Source organism: Budorcas taxicolor, chromosome 9 (assembly GCF_023091745.1).
Source record: "Budorcas taxicolor isolate Tak-1 chromosome 9, Takin1.1, whole genome shotgun sequence".
In the NCBI taxonomy this organism is placed as follows: domain Eukaryota; kingdom Metazoa; phylum Chordata; class Mammalia; order Artiodactyla; family Bovidae; genus Budorcas; species Budorcas taxicolor.
The window spans coordinates 28,497,334-28,515,228 of NC_068918.1; positions in this window are offsets into that span (position 1 = coordinate 28,497,334).

Sequence of the window (17,895 nt, forward strand, 5' to 3'; positions counted from 1 at the left end):
TCTTTGCCCCAGTCTGTGCCGAGAATCTCTTTTCCCAGGGGAGGAAGAGAGCAAAAAGGCAAATCAATCAGACGAACGGAACCTGGCCTGAGGGAGGCAGGCTGCGCCATTCCTTAGGGGAAGTCCCGGTGAGCTGGACGATGCTGGTCTAGTCCAGGGGGCGTGTGGACCAGGCTGGCATTTCGGAGTGGATTAGGTCAGTGGAGTCCGTCACCTTTTGAACAGGGCTTTGTTTATCTGCCGGTAGTTGGTGGAGGAAATGTGGAAATGAGGAGAAAACTCAAATAAGGAACCCCTTTCCCATGACCTCCAGCGTGGAGTTCAATGAGGCAAAAGACTGACCGTACACCCCGGGGATCTGGTCACAGACCACAGTGTTATGTACTATAAACACATGTGTGGGCCATTTAATTAAACACATAACACAGCTTTCCAGCTGCTGAGATACTGCATGTTTAAAACAAAAGGTATTTTTCAAAGTATGAAAAAAATTCCACTTAATATTAGTTATTGTATTTTTAATATCCTTTCTTTCCTTGTTATGGGAAACTTATGGTATTTTTTCTCTTACGTTTTTTCTTTAAAAGGTATTTTTTTCCTCCAAAATATCTTTAATATTTAAAATTTGTTAGGATCAAATGGTATCTTAAATGAAACATTTTATTAGGAGATTATATCCTATAAGGGCTATATATAATACATAAGACCACATAGCTTTATGCCTTAGAGTTTCTAACCTTAAATAACACCAAGCCAATTCCTCATTGGAAAAAAGAAATGGACTCATATATTAATTATGGAATTACCAAATAAGTGGGAGTAATACCACATTCAGGGGCTTCCTTGGTGACTCAGATGGTAAAGAATCTGCTTGCAGTGCAGAAGACATGGGTTTGATCCCTCGGTCAGGAAAATCCTCTAGAGAAGGGAATGACTACCCACTCTGGTATTGTCTGGGAAATCCCATGGACAGAGGGATATTGTGGACTGCAGTCCCCGGGATTGCCAAGAGTTGGACAGGACTGAGTGGCTAACACTCCCACTTCCAGTGCCACACTGACCACTGATGCTCTGTGAGATTTGTGAAAGTGGAAATTGTATTACGTCTCTCCTCAGTGCCCTAGCACCCAGCACAATTCCCACCTTGAGGAGAGTCTGTCTATCTCTGCCTTGGGTATTAGGAGGTATGATTACAGATTAACAGCAAACTTCAGCCCAGTGGAGGACTTGCTAGAAAGGTGCTGGAGAGCCATCATATGGACTGTAAAATGGTGAACAGCCAAGGCTAGAAAGGAAGGGCCAGCAGCCAGGCTGCAGGAATGTGGAAATTGCTTTAATGATAAGTATGCCTATATTCTGGTGACCTCCAGCCTTTGAATCTAAATTTCAAATTCTCTGAAGGTGAATTTTGATGGGCCCACCTTGGGTCTGGGTCAGGTGATTGCTCTGGACCGATCAGAGAGGCGAGGAAGGTGGCAGGCGCAAGTAGTACAGCAGCGCTGTTGGCGCTAACTCCGGGTATCATAGACAGCTTCCACCCAAGGGGAAAGGCATGTCTCCATCTCATGTCCCAACTGCACTATGAAGTCATTGAGGAGTCACCTGGCAGTATCAGAGCTGAGGCATTCTGGTTGACTATGTATTGTTCAGAACACAAGCTTAATGCTCTGTTTGCCGGAACTTAAAATTTAAATTGTAAGTGTATTTCCCTATCTTATTTGATGGAATTATTGAGGTAATTTAGTGTTCCAATGATTCAGAATTATAATTATGCTTGTTAATTTTTATAAACTATTGTAACATGATGCTCTCTCAGGAACCACTGAGGGGTAGAAGGGACGGGCCTGGACTAAAATGAAGAGAGGGAGGCATCTAGGATGTAATATTTAAGAAGGCAGTCAGGCTAGCATGAGAGTAAGTTAGGAGTTTTTCCTTAAATGTTACATCCTTGGTGACTCACTTGCTGTGCCTGTTTGGGCACTGGTCAGAGGGTATATTTAACCTTAAACAAAAATGACTTCATACTATTCACCTAGGTGGTTTTGTCATCTGTTGCTTCTGAAGAAACCATTGTTTTGTAGAGCCCTCATTACAATCACTCTCACTTCTCCACCCATTCAGACTTGTCTGATCTTCTTTAGTTTGCTGTAACCATGGTGTTCTAAGAGCCCTTTATTCCCAACCCAATACCAGTCTAGGGAAATCCTGATTTAAAAATTTCCATCCTATAGTTCCATTGTCACTATGAATGTCAATGATCTGATATTTATATGTACATAAGTATTCAAATCAATTTGAAACCTTCATAAAAGAGTCACTTTGAAATAATACTAAATGAGTAATCATTATGTACAGATGTATTGAAATAAACATGTTTCCTAGTAGGACATGTATCCTGATTTTTACATTTGAAAATCCAGCAATTATAACCATAATCTAGAGAGAACTAAAGCTTTAAAGATAAAAAGCAGACAGTTACAATAACAAAATTATATACTGCACTTTAAATCTCTATAGCAACACAGTTTTTGTGTGAGTCCTTGAGGGTGATTCTAGTTCTGGTCTGTGGAGAAATAGCTCATGACATTTATGACAGATTCTCACCTTTTTTTCTAGGTAGCCCCTGAGAGCCTAATTCTGAGTATAAGAGATGATTGCCAGACGAAGGTGATGTGATGGTGAGACAGAACATCATTCACCTGGAAGGAAAGTCAAATCTTGAGTTGTGTTCTTGGCTGTACTCCAACTTGTGAGATTACCTTAGATAAGTCACTCACTCTGTCATAGTTTTCAGATCTGTAATTGAATTAGACAAATTTGAAGTCCCCTTTGGATGTAATATTTTCTATTTCCATTATTTCAAATGAGAGTTGACTGAACATCAAACTTTAAAAACATTTCTACTGTTTCAGGTGATCTATTGAGTTGGCCAAAAAGTTCATTTGGGTTTGTCTGTAACATCTTATGGAAAAACCTAAACGAACTTTTTGGCCAACCCAACACATACATCAGTGAAATAATTAATTTTAACGGTTTTCTTTGTGGTGCCTGCTTGATATTCATCCCAAGAACAAAATGCTCTGCCTATGTGACCTGTGATTATAGCTGAGTCATTCCAGTGGTATGACGGTTTTAGTTTTTTCCAGTATCTGTATACAACTTTAGGAAAATTGAATTTAAAAAATTAACCAGTGGGTAGTTTGCCTGCAGAACACTAGGAACTAGCTCAATCTGAGGACAGAATTAAAATGCCCATGTTTTCTGGTATTATAGAGAGCTGTGTATATGTGCTCAGTTGTGTCTGACTCTTTGTGACCCCATAGACTGTAGCTCGCCAGGCTCCTCTGTCCGTGGAATTTTCCAGGCAAAAATACTGGAGTGGGTTGCCTTTTCTTTTTCAAGGGGATCCTCTCGATCCAAGGACTGAACCCGTGTCTCCTATGTCTCCTGCATTGGCAGGCAATTTCTTTACCAATTGTAGAGAATTAGTTTTTGTTTAATTGAAAAAAAACCAAACAGAAACAGACATCTAGTTCGGTTAAATGGTCTTGCTTGCTTTTGTGTCTTTTACTCTATCAGTGTAATTGTTCTTTTAGGAGATTGTTATCTCCCCCAAAAGACATGTTGGTATCCTAAACTGACTCACCTCAGAATGTGATGCTATGTGGAGATAGGGTCTTTACAAAGATATTCAAAATAGTCTTTATGGTGGGCCCTAATCCAGTGTGACTGATGTCTTTATAAAAAGGGGAAATTTTAACACAGATATGCACACAGGAAAAATGCCACATGAAGAAGGCATAGATCTAGATTGGGGTAATATTTCTCTGAACCAAGGAGTTCCAGAGATTGCTTACATGCCACCAGAAGTTAGGCAAGAGACAAGGAACAGATTCTTCTTGTCTACCTTTAAAGGTATAAACCCTTCCAACACCTTAATATTGGCCTTCCAGCCTCAACTGTGAGACAATAAATTTCTTTTTTTTAAATTAATTAATTTTTTAACTTTACAGTATTGTATTGGTTTTTTGTATAAGCCACCCAGCTTGTGGTACCTTGCCTAGTAAACTAATGCAGATACCTATTAGTGTATCTATGTCTAGATAAAATCCCATTATTAATTTCAGTTTTGGTTTTGAACACACACATTCACATGCACAAAGATTCTAAAATTACATATGTAGTTTTTAAGATCTCAGAGTGAAACAAAAAAAAGTACTTTTAAGGAGACCCCACAGAATTTGTACTTTATACACATATCCACTAGTAGCTTGAAAACGTAATTGCTTTCTGTGTCTTATTTTATTATGAATCTCATTTATTCAGTAACCTCATTTATTGATTATGATTGGAATAATTTTCAGGATCATCTTGCTACTCAAAAGCACAAAGAAAATTAGAAGTTTAGAGCATTTATGAACCATTACTAGGCAAAAATTTTCTGCAACAAAGAGTTGTCCCATCACCCTCCTAAAATGTACAGTGTCATGCCATTAGTGAATTTATGAAATATAAGGGAATTCATATCTTTCTTTGGGAAATGTTGATAAACTATCCTTAAAATTGTGACTTTCTTCTTTATAATCTCATAAAATAAAATTCTCTAACTTCCTTGGTTTTTTCTTCCAGTATTTCAGAGTTCCCTAAAGGAAGATTATTCTTTCTAATAGCTAAGTAAAATTCCGCCTTTTTGGGATTTATGCTTGAACTTTTTTACATACAGTTAGTTAGAAATAAAGAGCCAGTTACTGAAACTACTACATATAATCTCATGGAGGTAATGAATATGGAAATCAAAGATATAATATTTTTAGTTACTTCTATTTGCTTCACCAGTTTAAAGTAAGATTATATGCTTATAGAAATGTTTTCCTTTCTGGCTCACTAGACTGTATTTTTTTTCCCACTCTTTGATATACAGGGAGCAGAAGTAGGGCAATTTAAATATACCTTTTGAGCCAAGGAAGCTAGCAAGAAATAATCACAATTTTAAAGAAAAATAAGAAATTGTAACAGTGTTTAAGTGGGAGATTGCATTTTATTTGGATTCTGTTAATTACTGCTACCAGTCCACAAGCTGTTGCAAAAAGTCCCCTGGAGATTATTTCCAGGCTATTTATAGAATCTTCATAGAAGAAGCTATGAGAATGTCTTTTTATGATATTCTCTTTAGGCTTCCATTTTCAATAGCTCACAATTAGTTGTCTGGAATGAGGATGTATGTTAGGCTAAGTATGCAGGGGTCATAATTTTCTGACCCACTTCCTTCTTCATGGCCAAATACATTTGGAAAGAATTTTTTCCAGATTCTGTTTGTTGTATTAACTTACAATGACATCTTTTCAACTGTCTTGGCTTTAAAAGTATCTTGTAGCTTTAAAGAAGCAATTTCCCATTTTAAATGATCCATTACCATGCCTACAAGAATGTGGGTAGCTACCCACAGTGGTGAATATACTTGTGGAGAAAGCTTAGAACCGAGATGAGCAGACAGAATAAAGATGGGAGAATATTAATGCCTAGACAGGAGGTGGATTATGAAGGGAAGCCGAGGGTAGCTTCTTGTAGAATGGACTCATTTTAGCCGTTTTCTCTTTCTTCAGGTTACAGTGGAAGCTATTGTCTTCCTTATTAGCAAACTGAAATTGATCCTTTCATTTATTTACAGTTCTTCTCTAAGAAAGAATTCTTTATTTGGTTTTACTCATCAGTTTCCACAGAGTAGAATTTCGTACCTTTCTCTTTGGCATCATCTGTCCATTTGAGAAGTGCAGGGCTTCCTTAATTCCCTAAAATGGGTTTTGTGTATGCCAGAGGGCAGCATGTGACACTCGCCCATCTGGCATGTAAGTTGCCACTTGGCTGCCACCTGTGTTGCCACCCAGGACCCTTGCCACTCTTCCTCCATCCAAAGCATTAGACTCCAAGTCCCCACAGCCCCTTGCTGACTGCTGTCTCTTCTCCCATGGCAGATGTCAGGGTGGGAAACACTTTGAGGGCCAAACATTTGCTATTACCAGCCTGGCATAGACTCAAATCCTCCTCTATGGGCAAAATATAACAACATTGAATATGTTTGCCTCAGTCTACAATCACTTCCCTCCTTTACCTCAATCCCAGTTCCTACCTTAATTTGACTCATAGCTTTAACTTGGAATAGATCTGATAGGACTAATGTTGCCCATCCTGCTTGCCATCCCCAGTCCTCACTAAAGAGATCTTTGGGTGAGGAGGAGGACTGATTCATGCTGTCTTTAATCAGCTGAGCTTAGAGCCCCTTTGAAATTTTCCTGGTCCTTGGACATGCAAATCCAAAATCATTAAGTTTTTGCAGTCTGAATAGATTATCGAGCTAGTGGAAGTGCCACAGAGGCCATAGAAGAGGCAAGAGGTGTGAATGGATGTGATCCCTCTAATGATGAAAGATCAGCTTTGGCATTATAAACTCATACTATTTTTAGAGCAGGAGTTATCTTAGAATCATTCATTTAGCATATTTTACAAATGAGAGAACCAGAAGTCCTATGGCTTGGTTATATATGGTTTACATATTGGTGCTATTCTTATTGATATTCTATAAAAACATATGTCATGAAATTTATTATTATAAGTACTTTGGATTTATGTCTATTCTTTATGCATCTAACCTTTGAATGTGGGCAATCTTAGGAACAAAGCATTTCATTTGAATGAGACCGTTGAGCGCTAAGAGTCTTTCCTAGGCATGGCATTGAGACATTTCTCAATTACACTCTGAGAAAATGCTTTTCTTCCACTATTCGAGTTTACGGGAATAGCTTTAGAAAACATCATTCGTATTCATAACTGTTCACTTATTCAATGAGGTTCTTGTTGAATATTTATTGAAAACTGGTAGGCACTAGACTAGGTACTCGGGATATAGTGAGGAACAAAACAAATAAGATTCTAGATGCTAAAAAATGAGTGGCTTATATTTTTATTCAATGGGCAACTGAATGTGGTCTTAAAACTATAAATCTAGTTTGTTTGTTTTTTTTCCCTTGTGTGTTTTCCTTTTCTTTAATATCACCTTCATTGCAAAGTGTTTGTTAAGTACAAAGGGTATTAGGTAGAATGCATTTAGCTGTGAGGGAAAGAAAAATCAATCAGATTCAAACTGGCTTAAATAATAAAGGGAATTTATTGGCTCTGTAATTTAAAAGTCCAGCTGGAAGGTGGGCATCCAGCATGGTTTAATCAAGGTTCCAGGTTAATTGCTCAGTGACTGTTCCAGCTCTGTCCAGCACCATGCATGTATCATGTTACTCCCTAAAAGGCTTCTCTTGTGGTTGCAAGATGAATACCAAGAGAAAACAGGGTTTGATTTTTCTCACTCATAAAAAGGAAAGAAAGAGTATTCTTAGGATTCCAAGCAAGATATTGTGATGACTCAATTAATTTGATTAGAGCATATGTATACAACTGAACAAATTATGGTGGCCAGGAGAATAAAATATGTCATTTGATTTCAACTAACCCAGGACCTAAAATTGAGAAATCTGTGTGCAGGTCAGGAAGCAGCAGTTACAACTGGACATGGAACAACAGACTGGTTCCAAATAGGAAAAGGAGTACGTCAAAGCTGTATATTGTCACCCTGCTTATTTAACTTATATGCAGAGTACATCATGAGAAATGGTGGGCTGGATGAAGCACAAGCTGGAGTCAAGATTGCTGGGAGAAATATCAATAACCTCAGATATGCAGATGACACCACCCTTATGGCAGAAAATGAAGAAGAACTAAAGAGCTTCTTGATGAAAGTGAAAGAGGAGAGGGTGAAAAAGTTGGCTTAAAGCTCAACATTCAGAAAACGAAGATCATGGCATCCGGTTCCATCACTTCATGGGAAATAGATGGGGAAACAGTAAGAACAGTGACAGACTTTGTTTTTTGGGGCTCCAAAATCACTGCAGATGGTGATTATAGCCATGAAATTAAAAGACACTTACTCCTTGGAAGAAAAGTTATGACCTACCTAGATAGCATATTAAACAGCAGAGACATTACTTTGCCAACAAAGGTCCATCTAGTCAAGGCTACGGTTTTCCAGTGGTCATGTATGAATGTGAGAGTTGGACTATAAAGAAAGCTGAGTGCCGAAGAATTGACGCTTTTGAACTGTGGTGTTGGAGAAGACTTTTGAGAGTCACTTGGACTGCAAGGAGATCCAACCAGTCCATCCTGAAGGATATCAGACTTGAGTGTTCATGAAAGGACTGATGTTGAAGCTGAAACTCCAATACTTTGGCCACCTGATGCAAAGAGCTGACTTATTTGAAAAGACCCTGATCCTGGGAAAGATTGAAGGCAGAAGGAGAAGGGGACGACAGAGGATGAGATGGTTGGATGACATCACTGACTCAATGGACATGAGTTTGGATGGACTCTGGGAGTTGGTGATGGACAGGGAGGCCTGGAGTGCTGCAGTCCATAGTGTCACAAAGAGTTGGATATGACTGAGTGACTGAACTGAGGACCTAAAATTGGAGATAAGAGTAGGATCGGTTTCCCTCGAAGTAATTTAGCTGGAAGGAGAATAGGGCCAAATTTGAGGGCTATTTAAAAAAATGGGAAGTAAATAATGAATACCAAGTAGAAAATCATCAAATATTTACTAGATAAATTTTGGGATACTACATCAGGTTCTATGATCATGCTGGTTACCACTCATGGAGATTTATTTAAAAAGTTGAAAATGAGTTTACATTTTACATTGTTCAAAGCAACAAAGAAGAAAAAATTAACAAATTAAATATTCAATTCAGTAAGAAAAACCTTAATAAAAGAAACCAAAAAAAGAAATTAAAGAAATCAATAAACATAAAAACAGAAATTAATTACTGAGAAAACATAATGAAATTCTTCCTTTTGTGATCATAGAAGACTCTTTACTTTTAAACCAGTTCAACACACTGAGAAAATCCCATGGACAGAGTAGCCTGGTGGACTGCAGTCTGTAGGATCACAAAGAGTTGGACTGAGTGACTGAGTGTGAGTGTCCGCACGCGCACACACGCGTGTGCGCACACACACACTCACACACTGAGAAAACAGAAATAAACTAACAAGAACAACAAAATCTGTTGGACAACATTGAGGAGCTACCAAAGTAGCAAGGACTTGAAGGTCAGAATTCTGGAGAGAAGAGCCCTAAAAGATGAACCCCATTTCTGGTGCCACTTTTTATCTTAAGGGATTTGCCAGTTAGAAGCATAAGTGAAGGCTGAGAGGCTAGAAGTTTTGCAGAAAGTAATATTTGAGAGGCTTAGAGGCTCAGCAGATTTTAGGGTAATCTTATGGGGCTGGGGGCCCCAAACTAAAATTGAGAGCCAACTTGAGAGTCCCTTGGACATCAAGGAGATCAAACCAGTCAATCCTGAAGGAAATCAGTCCTGAGTGTTTATTGGAAGGACTAAAGCTGAAACTCCAATACTTTGGCCAACTAATGTGAAGAGCTGACTCATTGGAAAAGACCCTGATGCTGGGAAAGATTGAAAACAGGAGGAGAAGGGGACAACAGAGGATGAGATGGTTGGATGGCATCGCCAACTCAATGGACATGAGCTTGACCAAACTCCGGGGGATAGTGAAGGACAGGGAATCCTGTTATACTGTAGTCCACGGGGTCGCAAAGAGTCAGACACAACTTAGTGACTGAATAGCAATAAGAAAGAAGAGTTGCTTATAAATACCCAAGGTTTTCAACTGGGGCTCCCAAACAGTTATACCCCAGGAGTATGGGCTAACTCTCACAGGGAAAACAAAGTCCCAGTTTTGAGTCATTTTGGGTCTTCCCTAATAGCTCAATTGGTAAAGAATCCACCTGCAATGCGGGAGACCTGGGTTCAATCCCTGGGATGGGAAGATCCCCTGGAGAAGGGAAAGGCTCCCCACTCCAGTATTCTGGCCTAGAAAATTCCATGGACTGTATAGTCCATGGGGTCACAAAGAGGCGAACGCGACTGAGTGACTTTCCCTTTGAGTCATTTCAATCAACTTTAATCAATTATATAAAAGTGAAAATCCTTTGCCTTAATTTTCTGTCAGAAACAAAGGTAAATTCCATCTAGACAAAGACACCATTGTCCAGAGTTTCAAATTATTTTTTATATACAATGTCATTACATTAAGAAATTTCTGGTCATGTTGACCAAAAACTAAGAGAGAAAAATTAAAACAAACAATAAAATCAGACCTACAAGAGATCCAGATATAGGAATTATCAGGCATGGATTTTATTTGTGATACATTTATTAAAAAAAGGATGGAGAACGTTAGCAGAAAACTGGAAAAAGCACAGATAAGTTAAAAGCAATTTGAGAACTGAAAAATTTTTAGTAATTGCAAGTAAGAACTGGATATGTAGGTTTCATTAAAACAGATTTAATGAATTAGCAAATTGGTAAGAAGAAGGTATCAAGAAACAAAGAGATGGAAAATACATAAGCATCAGAGACCAGTGAAATATGGGGAAAATATCTGACATATGTGTACTTGGAATCTAAAAAAAAGAAAGAGAATGTGGTAGAAACATGAAGAGGTAATGACTTAGAATTTTCCAGAAAACAGATGGCAGTAGATAAATGATTCAAAAGCTGTTTATGAACAAAGCAAAACAAATAATAACAATGACAATAACAAAGTTAGCTAATATAATCAAGGGAAAAACAAAATAAGATTCCAAAATGAGTATAAACTATAGATATAAAGGATATTGAAATTATAATAAGTCTGTACTTATAAATTTACAAGCTTAATTAAATGAATAATTTCTAGAAAAATTTAATGGCATTCATTTAAGAAGACATAGAAATTCTAGAAATTAATGATAAATTACCTCCAGAAAAACATAGCTTGAGTCTTTCATAGATGAAATTCTATAAACTATTAGAGAACAGATGATTCACACAATATATAAAATTGTTTAAAAGCAGAGAAAGAAAACATAAAACCTTCCAATTTACTTTCAGTGCTTATGATGATAACAATATGAAAATCTTCCCCCAAATGGCATAGAAATCTACAAAAAATTACATTTAGAAATAGATACCAAAAGTTTCACAACTGATATCTGGCAATTTATTAAGAAAAAAGGCAATCATATTCCGGCAATACAAGAAAAGTTTAAATCGTAGAGTTACACTGATACATTTCTATCACATTTATAGATAAAAGAAAAAAAACAATATTGCCTGCTTGGTGGTCATCAGACTTTTTTTTTGAATTAAGTTTTACTACTTTGAGAGTTAGCATCTTGTGTTAGAAAACTAACATCATCTTTGATTCTAAAATAGGAGAAATCCACACCATACCAGTGTCTGAAAAAGCAAAAGACCATTAGGAATTTTATATTTCTTGCCTTCTTTAGAATCTATAATGATATGTTACTTCATTATTCAACCTTTTGCACAATTAAATTTCCTGTTGTTTTGCAGAAATGCATCATGTATGAAAATAATGCAGAAGATACATTTCAGTTCATCAAAGGGATAGATAAATAATTTACAGTTCAGTTCAGTTGCTCAGTCATGTTTGACCCTTTGTACCCCATGGACTGCAGCACACCAGGCTTCCCTGCTGCTGCTGCTAAGTCGCTTCAGTTGTGTCTGACTCTGTGTGACCCCATAGACGGTAGCCACCAGGCTCCCCCGTCCCTGGGATTCTCCAGGCAAAAACACTGGAATGGGTTGCCATTTCCTTCTCCAATGCATGAAAGTAAAAAGTGAAAGTGAAGTTGCTCAGTCATGTCAGACTCTTAGCGACCCCATGGACTGCAGCCCACAAGGCTTCTCTGTCCATGGGATTTTCCAGGCAAGAGTACTGGAATGGGGTGCCACTGCCTTCTCCTAAATTATTCCTGCTGCTGCTGCTCTGCTGCTGCTGCTAAACTGCTTCAGTCATGCCTGACTCTGTGCGACCCCATAGATGGCAGCCCATCAGGCTCCACCATCCCTGGGATTCTCCAGGCAAGAACACTGGAGTGGGTTGCCATTTCTTTCTCCCTGTCCATCACCAATTTCCAGAGCTTGCTCAAATTCTTGGCCATTGAGTTGGTGATGACATCCATCTCATCCTCTGAAATCCACTTCTCCTCGTGCCTTTAGTCTTTCCCAGCTTCAGGGTCTTTTCCATTGAATCAGTTCTTCGCATCAGGTAGCCAAAATATTGGAGCTTCAACTTCAGTATCAGTTCTTCCAATGAATATTCAGGACTGATTTCCTTTAGGATTGACTGGTTTGATCTCCTTGCAGTCCAAGGGAGTGGTTTAGTTGCTAAGTCATGTCCAAATCTATTCCTCGGTCAGGAAGATCGCCTGGAGGTGGAAAGGGACCCTCAAGAGTCTTTAACACACAGTTCAAAAGCATCAATTCTTCGGCACTCAGCTTTCTTCACAGTCCAACTCTCACATCCATCAGATCAGTTCAGTTCAGTTGCTCAGTCGTGTCCGACTCTTTGCGACCCCATGAATCACAGCACGCCAGGCCTCCCTGTCCATCACCAACTCCCAGAGTTCACTCAAACTCACGTCCATCGAGTCGGTGATGCCATCAGCCATCTCATCCTCTGTCGTCCCCTTTTCCTCCTGCCCCCAATCCCTCCCAGCATCAGAGTCTTTTCCAGTGAGTCAACTTTTCGCATGAGGTGGCCAAGGTACTGGAGTTTCAGCCTTAGCATCATTCCTTCCAAAGAACACCCAAGGCTGATCTCCTTTAGAATGGACTGATTGGATCCATACATGACTGCTGAAAAAACTATAGCTTTGACTAGACAGACCTTGTAACGTCTCTGCTTTTTAATATGCTGTCTAGGTTGGTCATAGCTTTTCTTCTAAGGAGCAAGTGTCTTTTAATTTCATGGCTGCAGTCACCATCTGCAATGATTTTGGAGACCAAGAAAAAGTCTATCATTGTTTCCACTGTTTCCCCATCTATTTGCCATGAAGTGATGGGACTGGATGCCATAATCTTAGTTTTTTGATTGTTAAATTTTAAGACAGCTTTTTCCCTCTCCTCGTTCACTTTCATTAAAAAGCTCTTTAGTTCTTCTATCCTTTCTGCCATAGGGTGGTGTCATCTGCATATCTGAGGTTATTAATATTTTCTCCCAGCAGTCTTGATTCCAGCTTTTGCTTCATCCAGCCCAGCATTTTGCATGATGTACTCTGCATATAAGTTAAATGAACAGGGTGACAATATACAGCCTTGATGTACTCCTTTCCTGATTTGGAACCAGTCTGTTGTTCCATGTCTGGTTCTAACTGTTGCTGCTTGACCTGCATACAGATTTCTCAGGAGGTAGGTAAGGTGGTTTGGTATTACCATCCCTAAGAATTTTTCACAGTTTGTTGTGATCCACACAGTCAAAGACTTTGGCATAGTCAGTAAAGCCGAAGTAGATGTTTTTCTGGAACTCCCTTGCTTTTTCTGTGATCCAACAGATATTGGCAGTTCATCAAAGGGATAGGTACAAAATAGTTTGCACTATTGCAATATTGTTAGACAAGCTTTTTAACACTTTGTTGTTGGTGGTGTAAAATTGATGAAGTCTTCTTGGAGGGTAACAAGGTTGGATGTACTAGAAGTTTAAAAAATATTAATTACCTACATTCTATCAATTTCATTTCTAGATATTTATGTCAAGGATATTACTATGGTGTGTAAAATGATTTATGTTCCAGGATATCCTATTCATTGCAGCATTATTATGAAAGTAAAACATTGGAAACCACCTAAATGTCAACAAGAGATTAAGTAAATTATGATGAAGCTTTGATTGGATACTATGGCTTAAAATATTTTAATGGCATGAAAATATTAGTTATATATTGATAAAAAAGTCACACTTTTATAAACAACAAAAATGTATATTATACACAAGCAGACAGAAGAGATATAAATCAAAATCGTAGCAGGAATTATTTCTTTCAGTAGTATTGTTGCAGCTGATGTTCATTTTCTCCTTTGAGCCTTTCTATAATTCCACATTTCCAAATTTCCACGATAAACATAAACATATCCTATTTTTGTAACCAGAGAAATATTATTTTAAAAGTTGTGCTTGAAGTAAGGCAAGAAGGAGAGGTTATTTCTTTTCAGGAGAGCTGGGAACTTTGTGATAGTTTCCAGCATAACAACTATGACTAGCAAAATCATATTATTTCCTTTTCCCTCCTTAGTTAAGCACTCCTGAGATACTAATTTTGTCCTCTTAAAGGGTCCAATATGGCAGTATCCGTTCAGTTCAGTTCAGTGGCTCAGTCATGTCTGACTCTTTGCAACCCCATAAACTGCAGCACGCCAGGCCTCCCTGTCCATCACCAACTCCCGGAGTCCACCCAAACCCATGGCCATCAATTCGGTGATGCCATCCAACCATCTCATCCTCTGTTGTCTCCTTCTCCTCCTGCCCTTATCTCCTCCTGCCCTCAATCTTTCCCAGCATCAGGGTCTTTTCCAATGAGTCAGCTCTCAGCATCAGGTGGCCAACGTATTGGAGTTTCAGCTTCAACATCAGTCCCTCCAATGAACACCCAGGACTGATCTCCTTTAGGATGGACTGGTTGCATCTCCTTGCAGTCCAAGGGACTTTCAAGAGTCTTCTCCAACACCACAGTTCAAAAGCATCAGTTCTTTGGCACTCAGCTTTCTTTATAGTTCAACTCTCACATCCATACATGACTACTGGAAAAACCATAGCCTTGACTAGATGAACCTTTGTTGGCAAAGTAATGTCTCTGCTTTTGAATATGCTGCCTAGGTTGGTCATAACTGTCCTTCCAGTTGGCAAAGTAATGTCTCTGCTTTTGAATATGCTGCCTAGGTTGGTCATAACTGTCCTTCCAAGGAGCAAGTGTCTTTTAATTTCATGGCTACAATCAGCATTTGCAGTGATTTTGGAGCCCAGAAAAGTAAAGTCAGCCACTGTTTCCATGGGAAACAGTGATGGTACTGGATGCCATGATCTTAGTTTTCTGAATGTTGAGCTTTAAGCCAAGTTTTCACTCTCCTATTTCACTTTCATCAAGAGTCTCTTTAGTTCTTCTTCACTTTCCACCATAAGGGTGGTGTCATCTACATATCTGAGGTTATTGATATTTCTCCCAGCAATCTTGATTCCAGCTTGTGCTTCTTCCAGCCCAGCATTTCTCATGATGTACTCTGCGTATAAGTTAAATAAGCAGGGTGACAATATACAGCCTTGATGTATTCCTTTTCCTGTTTGGAATCAGTCTGTTGTTCCATGTCCAGTTCTAACTGTTGCTTCCTGACCTGCATACAGAATTCTCAAGAGGCAGGTCAGGTGGTCTGGTATTCCCATCTCTTTCAGAATTTTCCACAGTTTATTATGATCCACACAGTCAAAGGCTTTGGCATAGTCAATAAAGCAGAAATAGGTGTTTTTCTGGAACTCTCTTATTTTTTCGATGATCCACTGGATGTTGGCAATTTGATCTCTGGTTCCTCTGCCTTTTCTAAAACCAGCTTGAACATCTGAAAGTTCACGGTTCACATATTGCTGAAGCCTGGCTTGGAAAATTTTGAGCATTACTTTACTATTGTGTGCTGCTGTTGCTAAGTCACTTCAGTCGTGTCTGACTCTGTGTGACCCCATAGATGGCAGCTCACCAGGCTCCCCCATTCCTGGGATTCTCCAGGCAAGAACACTGGAGTGGGTTGCTATTTCCTTCTCCAATGCATGAAAGTGAAAAGTGAAAGGGAAGTCGCTCAGTCGTGTCCGACTCTTCATGACCCCATGGACTGCAGCCCACCAGGCTCCTCCATCCATGGGATTTTCGAGGCAAGGGTACTGGAGTGGGGTGCCATTTCCTTCTCCGACTAGCATGTGAGATGAGTGCAATTGTGCAGTAGTTTGAGCATTCTTTGGCATTACCTTTCTTTGGGATTGGAATGAAAACTGACCTTTTCCTGTCCTGTGGCCACTGCTGAGTTCTCCAAATTTGGAGCCGCTGCAGTTGTGTGTCGTCGCAGTCACTGCGTTCATGCGTATGGCAGTATAGGAAGACCCTGAACTCCCTTCCTTCCATGGACATATCAAATCTGTAGGTATTATGAAATAATTTTCACAGCTGAAAGAGAACTGTGGACTAGCTGAACAGCACCCAGCAAAATAAGGGGTAAAAAAGTCACAAAGAGTTGGGTAGGAGTGGCAGAGATGTAGTCTGTCTACAAACCCTACCCCTGGCAGGAGTATCTCCCTGAGCATGAGGAGTGCCTACTTCACACTGGGTACCCAGGGGCCTGAATGAAGAGATGAGGTCCTTAAAATATCTGGCTTTAGAAACCAGTGGGGCTGACATCCAGGGGGTCTGAGGCCTGTGGGGATCTGGGATACTTCCTTTGAGGGACTCAGGAGTAGACTTACTCATCCTGGGACTCACTGTAGTGAAGGCTACAGTTTGAGACATGACGGTATGATATGTGAAGAAGGTTCGTTTGCTAATCTTAAAGAACTTAACCGTAAAGCATAGATGCACAAAAAATGAGAAAGAAATCTAAACATAATGCTAAAGAGAGTCATAAAATAACAAGAGAAGAAAGCAATAGAAGAGAAAACTACAGGATTGTAGAAATGAGGGAGCCATTGACAGGATGGATGTGAAGGCAAGTTCTAGGATGATAGCTCTACAGCTATGCAGTGGGTCTGGAGGAGCATGCAGTCCAGAATGGAGAGAGAGTGAAAGAGGTCTCAGAGGGAGAGATTTCCAGGAAAACGTATGCCGTGGTGAGACTATCTGATGCTTTTGATCATGTGAAAAATAGTATTATGAAATGTTTTATGTATTAGGTTTACACTTTTGAGGCAACTTAGATATAGGTTTTTTGTATAGAAGCCTAAGTCAATGAAAAATTGAAACAATTATACACTTTTTCAAATAGTAAAAATACTACAGAAATGGAAACAAAATCATATTATACTATTTGGCTCAGCAACAAACAATAATTGCACAGTTATAATAAAGTATCTGCATTCAGAAATTTAACCAAAAACTGTTGTAAACATACACTAGGAAGATGGTGGGAATGGGAAGTGATTAGTAGTGTAAGCGAGAGGTTTAGTGTAAGAGAAAAAAAAAATATCTGCTGTAATTGGAAGTCAGTAGATCAAATAAGATCTTCACCACCCAGATAATCACAATGGTATGATCACTCACCTACAGCCAGACATCCTGGAATGTGAAGTCAAGTGGGCCTTAGAAAACATCACTACAAACAAAGCTAGTGGAGGTGATGGAATTCCAGTTGAGCTATTTCAAATCCTGAAAGATGATGCTGTGAAGGTGCTGCACTCAATATGCCAGCAAATTTGAAAAACTCAGCAGTGGCCACAGGACTGGTAAAGGTCAGTTTTTATTCCAATCCCAAAGAAAGGCAATGCCAAAGAATGCTCAAACTACCGCACAATTGCACTCATCTCACATGCTAGTAAAGTAGTGCTCAAAATTCTCCAAGCCAGGCTTAAGCAATACGTGAACCGTGAATTTCCAGATGTTCAAGCTGGTTTTAGAAAAGGCAGAGGAACCAGAGGTCAAATTGCCAACATCTGCTGGATCATCAAAAAAGCAAGAGAGTTCCAGAAAAACAGCTATTTCTGCTTTATTGACTATGCTAAAGCCTTTGTGTGGATCATAATAAACTGTGGAAAATTCTGAGAGAGATGGGAATACCAGACCACCTGACCTGCATCTTGACAAACCTGTATGCAGGTCAGGAAGCAACAGTTAGAACTGGACATGGAACAACAGACTGGTTCCAAATAGGAAAAGGAGTACGTCAAGGCTGTACTTTGTCACCCTGCTTACTTAACTTCTATGCAGAGTATATCATGAGAAATGTTGGGCTGGAGGAAGCA